This window comes from Nerophis ophidion, linkage group LG28 (assembly GCF_033978795.1).
Source record: "Nerophis ophidion isolate RoL-2023_Sa linkage group LG28, RoL_Noph_v1.0, whole genome shotgun sequence".
NCBI classification, from domain to species: Eukaryota; Metazoa; Chordata; class Actinopteri; order Syngnathiformes; family Syngnathidae; genus Nerophis; species Nerophis ophidion.
Genome location: NC_084638.1, coordinates 34,789,942 through 34,800,963, shown reverse-complemented (window position 1 = coordinate 34,800,963; position 11,022 = coordinate 34,789,942). Strand labels below are relative to the sequence as shown.

Sequence of the window (11,022 nt, the reverse complement as noted above, 5' to 3'; positions counted from 1 at the left end):
GCGTACGCCATGGTTTACAGAAGAAATTAGAGCTCAGAAATTCTTATGTAGAAAGCTGGAACGCAAATGGCGCACGACTAAACTTGAGGTGCACCATCAAGCATGGAGTGATAGTTTAATAACTTATAAACGCATGCTTACCTTAGCTAAAACTAATTACTCCAATCTCATCCGCCTTAATAAAAACGATCCCAAATTTTTGTTTAGTACAGTAGCATCGCTAACCCAACAAGGGACTCCTTCCAGTAGCTCCACCCATTCGGCAGATGACTTTATGAAGTTCTTTAATAAGAAAATTGAACTTATTAGAAAGGAGATTAAAGACAATGCGTCCCAGCTACAACTAGGTTCTATTAACACAGATACGACTATATACGGCGGATACTGCAAATATCCAAAATAGTTTCTCTCGTTTTGATGAAATAACAGAAGAATTGTTACGTGTAAATGGAATAAAATAAACTTGTTTATTTGACCCACTTCCTGGGAAACTTTTTAAGGACTTCTTTGTATTATTAGGTCCATCAGTGCTAAATATTATAAACTTATCACTTTCCTCGGGCACTGTTCCCCTAGCATTCAAAAAAGCGGTTATTCATCCTCTCCTTAAAAGACCTAACCTCGATCCTGACCTCATGGTAAACTACCGACCGGTGTCTCACCTTCCCTTTATTTCGAAAATCCTCGAAAAAATTGTTGCAAAGCAGTTAAATGAACACTTAGCGTCTAAAAATCTATGTGAAACCTTTCAATCCAGTTTCAGGGCAAATCACTCTACTAAGACAGCCCTCGCAAAAATGACTAATGATTTATTGCTAACGATAGATTCTGATGAGTCATCTATGTTGCTGCTCCTCGATCTTAGCGCTGCTTTCGATAGTCGATCACAATATTTTATTAGAGCGTATCAAAACACGAATTGGTATGTCAGACTTAGCCCTGTCTTGGTTTAACTCTTATCTTACTGACAGGGTGCAGTGCGTCTCCCACAACAGTGTGACCTCGGACTATGTTAAGGTAACGTGTGGAGTTCCCCAGGGTTCGGTCCTTGGCCCTGCACTCTTCAGCATCTACATGCTGCCGCTAGGTGACGTCATACGTGTTAGCTTTCACTGTTATGATCATGACACCCAACTCTACATGCCCCCAAAGCTGACAAACACGCCGGATTGTAGTCAGCTGGAGGCGTGTCTTAATGAAATTAAACAATGGATGTCCGCTAACGTTTTGCAACTCATCGCTAAGGAAACGAAAATGCTGATTATCGGTCCTGCTGAACAAAGACACTCATTTAATAATACCACTTGTGACAACCAAACATTTATCCACGTATTTAATAAACCACCGTAACATTTGAGAACCAATCAATTACACACCCATTTAATAAACCACCGTAACATTTGACAACCAATCAATTACACACCCATTTAATAAACCACCGTAACATGTGACAACCAAACAATTACACACCCATTTAATAAACCACCGTAACATGTGACAACCTAACAATTACACACCCATTTAATACAACCATAACATGTGACAACTAGGGGTGTAACACTACACAAAAATGTTGGTTCGGTACATACCTCGGTTCAGAGGTCAGAGTTCGGTTCATTTTCGGTACAGTAAGAAAACAACAAAATATAAATTTTTTGATTTAACACATTTGATAAATCTTCCACCAAAAATATTTTTCTTTGTGGAATATTTGATGTGAAGTAAATCGGAAACTTGGATAGGTCAATAATTCATAATTTAAATTTTTATTCAATATTATGTTTTGAGCAATGACAGTTTGAAAAAAAAAAAAAACAGCTTTGTTTTATTAGTCAACATTGCAACTTTTTCTAAATTACATTTAGCCTTTAAGCTTTTTTATTTCACTTTTGTTTATGTTTATTTTAATAGTATTTTTAGAATGTGCCATGGGCCTTTAAAACATTAGCTGTGTTCCGCAAATGGCCTCCGGGGCACACTTTTGACACCCCTGCTATAGATAACAAAAAGTGATAAATGTATGGGTAAAAAGCAGAGCCTGGCGACGCATGCGCGTTTATCATAAATCTCTCACTCTGTCTCTGGCCCGCCCTCACCAATGTTAACGCTGCATGCACCACTTTTTTGTTTTTAGCCCCTTTAACCCTGAACCTACATTGAAAATACACGCAACCATAACTTAAAATGCCGGACATTTGAGGCATTTAAGAAACTCCACCTGGACAGCTCCGCAAAGAGGACTTATCCCGTGAAAAGTGGAGGTGTGGTCAGTCTACCAGTCGTTGCTAGCATGCTGTGTTTTTTTTTGATCGATTGAAACTTTTATTAGTAGATTGCACAATACAGTACATATTCCATTCATCACCCGAATACGTTTTTCAACTTGTTTAAGTCGGGGTCCACGTAAATGAATTCATGGTGCCTCGGTGTGCATTGTTTACACAACGTGCGATGCGCTACTTATATGTCCGTGTCGTTCAGTTCACCTCCGAACCAAACCGAAATCCCGTACCGAAACGGTTCAATACAAATAGACGTACCGTTACACCCCTAGTGACAACCAAATAATTCCACACCTATTTGATAAGACCACCGCGACATTTGACAACCAAACAATTATCCATATATTTAATACCACCGTAAAATTTGAGAACCAAACAAGTCCACACCCACTTAACACCACTGTAACTTTTGACAAACAATTCCACACCCATTTAATAACACCACCGTAACATTTTGACAACCAAACAATTACACAAAGCTACTCGATAAAGAATCTGGATATTATCTTCAACCCAACTCTCTCGTTTGAGTCACAAATTAAGAGTGTAACCAACACAACTTTCTTTTCAGTCACATTAGGAGTGTAAAACAGCCTTCTTTCATCTCTGTAATCTCGCTGAAATATGTCCTATTTTGTCCACTAGAGACGCTGAGATCATTATTCATGCGTTATTTACATCTCTCTACATTACTGTTATCTATTTTTTTCAGGCCTCCTTTTGTCTAGCATTAAAATATTAGTTGGTACAAAATGCAGCTGCTATACTTTTAACAAGAAAGTTTGATCATATTACACCTATACTATAGTGTTGTTGCGGTGCATGGTGTAAGAATGATAACATGAATGAACAAATGAATGACAAAATAAGTAAGATTGTGTGACAGAACAGCGGGAAAAGAAGACTGCAGAGAGACGATGACGTTAGCTGCCAGCGTGTTTATTGACAACTCCGTATGTGAGTGCAGTGTGTGATTACCTTAAAGAGATGGAGTGTGACTATGTGTAAGTATTATCTGAGCGTGGTCACCAGAGGGTGTTGAGTGTGCGTGTTGAGATAGAGGTGGAAGTCCAAAAGGAGAAAAAGGCTTGGACGTCAGAGGGCAGGAGCGAGGTCTTGGTCCAGGAAGGCAAGAAGGAATCCAAAGGGGGTCCAGGTAGACGAAGAGGAAGCTGGAGGACGACACAACACAAAAGACCGTAAACGCGACAGGAAGGAAACAAAGGGAGCAGGAAGGCTGGAGATATGTTGGCTTACTGTACTGGTAGGAGAAACTACGTTCTGGCACCGGATCTCAAGACGCGCTGGATTATGAAGGCTGGTTGCTCATCACGGGCAGGTGTGTTGATTGCAGATCTCTTGCAGAGGCACACCCGCAGCGGAGAGAGAACACCTGTTGATGTGCTCCGCCATGCACTCAACAGTGCGCACAGCAGGAGGAGAAGCAGGAACGTGACCCATAACACATTGTGTAAGACTTGTGTACTGTTGTAGCGCTGCAGGGTGTAAGAATGAGAAATTAGTCACATGAATGAATAAATGGATAACATTAGGTAAGAGTGTTGCATTGCATAGTGGAATAAACCAATTTTGACCTTGTAGATATCAAAAACTGAGGAAACAAAACACCATGAGGACACAAATTATATACATATTGAGTTTGTATTGTAGATAACCAGACTCCAAAATTGACCTTGTGGATATCAAAAACCATGATGACACAAATTAATATACATATTTAACATGTATTGTCGATGACAAGACCCCTAAAATTGACCTTGTAGAAAACAAAAACCATGAGGACACAAATTAAATACATACTGACCTTGTATTGTAGAAGACCAGACTCCTTAAAATTGACCTTGTAGATAACAAAAACCATGACAAAGGAAATACATATTGACCTTGTATTGTAGATGACCAGACCCCCAAAATTGACCTTGTAGATAACAAAAACCACGAGACACAAATAAAATTCATATTGACCTTGTATTAGATAACCAGACCCCCAAAATTGACCTTGTAGATAAATACCATGGCAAAAAATACATATTTACTTTGTATTGTAGATAACCAGAGCCCCCCAAAATTGACCTTGTAATTAATAGAAACCATGACAAATGAAATACATAGTGACCTTGTATTGTAGATGACCATACGTGCAAAAGTGACCTTGAAGATAAAATGGACACAAATTAAATACAAATCGAACTTGGATTGTAGATGACCAGAACCCCAAAATTGACCTTGTAGTTAATAGAAACCATGACGACAAAATACATAAACTTATTGTAGATATCAAAAACATTAAAACAAAGGCCAAACCCTAACCCTAAAAAAAAAAAAGTCCCGAAATACATACCAACCTTGTAGTAACAAAAACCATGACAAATAAGTCTGTCTTGAGTGGAAGATAGATTTAGTATCATCAGTGTAGAAATGAAAGGAAATTTTAAGGCGATGAATGACTTGGCTGAGGGAGAGCATGTAGATGGAGAACAGGATGGAACCCAGTATTGAGCCCTAGGGACCCCACAGGTGAGGTTGGCACAGCGGGAGGAATGTTTGGCTCTGTTCACAGAGAAGGTTCCGTTGTTGATGGAGGACGTAAACCAGCACAGGGCTATGTTAGTGATGCCAACCTCTTATTTCCCCAGATACACAATACATCTAACATTGGCCGGCCACACACACACAAAGGCAGCAACTATCAACTATCAACTATCAAGCATCTCTGCAGATGTTTGGTGATGCATGGAGAGCTAAGAACCTTTTGTAAATACATCTTACATAAAGCATCACAAGTGCAAAAATATTCACAGCGTACTTTTCAGCTTGGAGATCACAACTTTGAAATGTCCCAACACCCAGCTTTTGACAACCATAGTTGGGCCAAATCAGTGAGGGCAGGTGTGTTCACCTGTAGCAAACACTCAGCCCCACCTTCATTCATCCATCCATTTCCTACCACTTATTTCTTTTGGGGTCACGGATACCTATCTCAGCTACAATCAGGCCGGAAGGCGGAGTACACCCTGGACAAGTCACCACCTCATCACAGGACCAACTTAACATCACAAAATGAAAATGCTACGCCCACCCTTCTTTCTTTCTCTAACCCTACTTTGGTCATGTGCATTACATTTTCATAACATGGTCACTACTGCCTACTTTGTCTTGTTATATTCTTATTTTACTGTTATCTATATATTTTTTTTTTCCCCCCATTGTTGCTTTTTATTTTCTATTCTTATTTTAATATTTCTCTATTGTGTTTCCATTTAAACCCCCATTATTTACTTTTATTTAAATTGATCTCAACTCTGTACACTGCTGCTGAAATTTTAATTTTCCTGAAGGAATCAATAAAGTACTATCTATCTATGTTGACATTCACAAGATGCCTTCATGAAATGTATCTTTATCTCAGGACAAAAATAAACACTCCAAAACATATACATATGGAGCCTATGTATTGTTAATACTCATTGACATGCTCCACATGTATGTATTGTTAATGCTCATTGACATGCTCCACACGTATGTATTATAAATGCTCATTGACATGCTCCACACGTATGTATTATAAATGCTCATTGACATGCTCCACACGTATGTATTGTTAATGCTCATTGACATGCTCCACACGTATGTATTATAAATGCTCATTGACATGCTCCAAACATATGTATTATAAATGCTCATTGACATGCTCCACACGTATGTATTATAAATGCTCATTGACATGCTCCAAACATATGTATTGTTAATGCTCATTGACATGCACCACACGTATGTATTATAAATGCTCATTGACATGCTCCACACGTATGTATTATAAATGCTCATTGACATGCTCCACACGTATGTATTATAAATGCTCATTGACATGCTCCAAACATATGTATTATAAATGCTCATTGACATGCACCACACATGTATTATAAATGCTCATTGACAAGCTCCACACGTATGAATGTATGTATCGTTAATGCTCATTGACAGACTCCACATGCATGTATGTGTTGTTAATGCTTATTGACATGCTTGACATGACATACAAACATGTCAAGCCTGTCAATGAGCATCAACAATACATGTCAAGCATGTAAATGAGCATAAATACACACATTCATTCATGCCGGGGCCTGTAAATGACCATAAACAATACATACTGTACATGTCGGGCATGTAAATGACCATGAATAATACATACATGTCAGGCATGTAAATGAACATGAATAATACATACATGCCGGGCCTGTATACGAGCAGAAACAATACATACATGTCAGGCATGTAAAAGAGCATAAAACACTACATACATAAACATTGGCGTCGCACACGACCAACGCCAAACAGATTAGTCCGCCCTGAGATGGGTAGGTTTTGAGTTCAAACCCCGCCTGAGTCATACCAAAGACTATAAAAATAGGAGCCATTACCTCCCTGCTTGGCACTCAGAATCAAGGCTTGTAATTGGGGGTTTAATCACCCAAATTTATTCCCGAGCTCAGCCACCACTGCTGCTCACTGCTCCCCTCACCTCCCAGGAAGTGATCCAGGGTGATGAGTCAAATGCAGATAATTTTGCCACACCTAGTGTGTGACAATTATTGGTACTTGAACATTGGCCTCAGACTACCAACGCCAAACCAACATTAGCCTTGTCGACGACCGTCAGGAACAAGAGTGAAGCGTCTTGCTCAAGGACACAACGTACATGACGAGGTCAATAGAAGGTGGGAATTGAACCAGGAATTAAAACTAGGGGAGACAGGACCTTCTCTGTGGTCGGCCCTAAGCTGTGGAACACTGTGGCCCTCCATACTCAAACTGCTCCCGATGTGGAGTGTTTTAAGTCTCGTCTTAAGACCCATTTTTATTCTTTGGCTTTTAACACTACGTGAGTTGTGTGGTCAAAAAATATAATCCTTTAAGTTTACAATTCAGAAAGTTTTATGAAGCATAATTGTAAGCACACTACCACAAAACACTAATTGCTAGCCTCCGATGTTATGAACATTTTTTACAGTTGCATTGTATTGAAAATGAGGACATAGCAAAACATTTATTCCTTTAGTGGGAAAATATATACATAGAATAGAATGTACTTTAAGGATCAATAAAGTACATTCTATTCTATGTATATATTTATTATTATTAATTTTTATTTTTATTCAGTCATTGGTGGAGCTTAAGATAGTATTCGAATGTTTGTAATATTGTTGTGCCGCACTTTGGAAACATTTTGTTTAAATGTGCTATATACGGTAAATAAAGTGGATTGGAGGTATCCACAGGTTGCTGGCACGGTCACTCTACCAACCACGCAGTCCACAAAATAAACCAAAAGAACATTGACTTTGGGTGTCCCACGATTCAATATCGATTTAGGGTCGCAATTCGATTATAATTCAAATTTTTCTATTCAACGCGATTCTGAATTCACAACAATATTTTTCCAATTGAAAAGGATTGTGTATTCATTCAATACATAGATTTCAGCAGGATCTACCCCAGTCTGCTGACATGCTAGCAGAGTAGTAGATTTTTAAAAAAAGCTTTTATAATTGTAAAGGACAATGTTTTATCAACTGATTGCAATAATGTAAATTTGTTTGAACTGTTTAACGTACCAAAAATATGACTTATTTTATCTTTGTGCAAACATTGGACAGTGTGTTGTCCAGCTTATGAGATGCCATGCAAGTGTAAGCCACTGTGACACTATTGTTCTTTTTTATTATTTTTATAAATGTCTAATGATAATGTCAATGAGGGATTTTTAATCACTATGCTGAAATCATAATATTGATACTGTTAATCATTTTTGTTTCACTACTTTTGGTTTGTTCTGTGTGGTGTTTGTGTCTCCTCTCAATTGTTCTGTTTATTGCAGTTCTGAGTGTTGCTGGCTCAGCTTTGCTTTTGGAATTGGATTGCATTGTTATGGTATTGCTGTGTAGTGGTTTGTTGGGTTGATTAATTTAAAATATATATTTTTCTTTTTTTAGTCGATTTTTCTAAAAATTAGAATTTATTCTAAATCGCACAATATGAGAATCGTGATTCTAATTCGAATTGATTTTTTCCCCACACCCCTAATAATAAATATTAAAATCTAAAAAGCGCACACACACCAAAAAGCAGCAACTATCACACCCCGCCTTGGGTGAAGGTCATGTAAGCATTGTAAACTGGACTTTCAAACCAAGGACGGCAAAACATGCAGTTTAACACTTTAACATTTATTTAAACCCCAAAATGTCAAAGGTGAACAACAACAACAACAACAACAACAAGAAGAAAGCCAGCACCAACATCTCTGCAGATGTTTGGTGATGCATGGAGAGCTGACAACTTTATGTAAATACACCTTAAACAAAGCATCACAAGTGTAAAAGTATTCACAGCGTACTTTTGAGCTTGGAGATCCCAACTTTGAAATGTCCTTCTAAACACCCAGCTTTTGACAACCATAGTTGGACCAAATCAGTGAGGGCAGGTGTGTTCACCTGTAGCAAACACTAATCAGTGAGGGCAGGTGTGTTCACCTGTAGCAAACACTAATCAGTGAGGGCAGGTGTGTTCACCTGTAGCAAACACTCAGCCACACCTTGACTCTCTTAGCCAGCAGTTGAGAGCCATGGTGACTGACAGCTTGTCAGCAACTAAATGTGTCTTGTTTCTACATGTTGTGTTCCTAACACACGTGCATGTTTGTCACTAAATGTGTCTTGTTTCTACATGTTGTGTTCCTAACACATGTGCATGTTTGTCACTAAATGTGTCTTGTTTCTACATGTTGTGTTCCTAACATGTGCATGTTTGTCACTAAATGTGTGTTTCTACATGTTGTGTTCCTAACATGTGCATGTTTGTCACTAAATGTGTGTTTCTACATGTTGTGTTCCTAACACATGTGCATGTTTGTCACTAAATGTGTGTTTCTACATGTTGTGTTCCTAACACATGTGCATGTTTGTCACTAAATGTGTGTTTCTACATGTTGTGTTCCTAACACATGTGCATGTTTGTCACTAAATGTGTGTTTCTACATGTTGTGTTCCTAACACATGTGCATGTTTGTCACTAAATGTGTGTTTCTACATGTTGTGTTCCTAACACATGTGCATGTTTGTCACTAAATGTGTGTTTCTACATGTGTTCCTAACACATGTGCATGTTTGTCACTAAATGTGTGTTTCTACATGTTGTGTTCCTAACACATGTGCATGTTTGTCACTAAATGTGTGTTTCTACATGTTGTGTTCCTAACATATGTGCACGTGCAGTGCAAATCAAACAATTTTCAAGCAGCAATAAAGCACACAGTAGAAGCATCAAGACAAACAATAGAACGCCAGTGTAAAAGAGCAAACTGTCACAGCAACACAAACACAACTTTAAATCAGCAATAAAGCACACGGTAGAAGCATGAAGACCAACAATAGAACGCCAGTGTAAAAGAGCAAAGTATTACTCACTGCGAATAAAACCCGTCCGATCCACATCCGTCAAAAAAGAATAATGATGAAGCAGTGAAGGAGGGACTCAGGTGGAACTAAATACAACTAATTAAACGAGGAACAGGTGTGCAGACACGGAGCAGAGAGTAAAGGTGCCACAAAAGACAGAGAGCAAACAGGAAACAGTGAGAAAATAAGAGCAGCAGGACAGGAAGTGATTTCAAAGACAGGAAAAGCAAACATGATCAAAGTGTCAGTAGCACTTCTGACACATCTATATATATATTAGACCAGGGTCTCAGACACGTGAGATCTTATTTTGCGGCTCCCACGCTAATATGAAAGTTGAATGTTAGTGAGAGTTTGATATGAATGGTGCTTGACAGCGTTGTGGGCGGAGCTGAAGGAATCCACCAATCACGGTGTGCTATATGGCTCTCCAACAGTGACGTCACTTGTGTGACGCAGGCAGAGACAGGTTTGAAATAAAGTTAAAAACGATGATGCTGTGTTCCAAATTTAAGTTATTTGATTAATCTGAATGAGCCTATGGCTTTGTACTTTGTTTATTATGTATTCATTTCTTTGTATTCTATTTTCGTTACTTTGAATTTACAACGCCCTGGCGCTGTTTGGACTGTTTTTATAATGTTTTGTAATGTTTTATATTGTTGTTGAACTTACTGTTTGTAATTGTGGAAATTTATAAATAAAAAAAAAAGGGTTTGAAATAAAGTTGAAAACGATGACACTGTGTTCCAAATTTAAGTTATTTAATGAATCTGAATGAGCCTATGGCTTAATTAATTTGCACTTGGTTATTATATATATATATATATTTTTGTATTCTATTTTTGTTACTTTGAATTTACAACCTCCTGGCGCTGTTTGGACTGTTTTTGTAATTTTTTGTAATGTTTTATACTGTTTTTGAACTATTTTGATTATTGTTTCTCATCTGTTTGTTGTTGTTGAAATTTGTAAATAAACATTTAAAAAACAAGTTTGAAATAAAGTGGTCCTCGTGTAAAACTAGAGCCTGCGTCTTTGTTATTGTAAGCGAGAGTTTATATATGTCGCCTATACTGTATAAAAGTACAAAATGGGAGGCTGCAGTTTTACACTTTATTTAGGACCACTTTATTTACTTTCTTTCAAAAACCTCCGCTCCACTCAACCTGTCACCACTTCCGCTCCTCGGGCCTTCAAAATAAGACTCCAAGGCATATACTGTAGAAGAGCTTCTAACAGGAACTTAACATCACAAA

The 11,022-nt window shown here is 38.1% G+C and overlaps 1 long non-coding RNA gene across 1 annotated transcript; it reads right to left on the bottom strand.

The window, feature by feature from the left end:
- Positions 1 to 3,238: 3,238 nt before the first annotated feature.
- Positions 3,239 to 10,204, bottom strand: LOC133545100 (uncharacterized). The gene is made up of 3 exons (XR_009804725.1): positions 9,773 to 10,204; positions 3,540 to 3,778; positions 3,239 to 3,454 (listed from the first exon to the last, which is right to left on the bottom strand). It is a non-coding gene; the product is annotated as an uncharacterized LOC133545100 (long non-coding RNA).
- Positions 10,205 to 11,022: the final 818 nt, after the last annotated feature.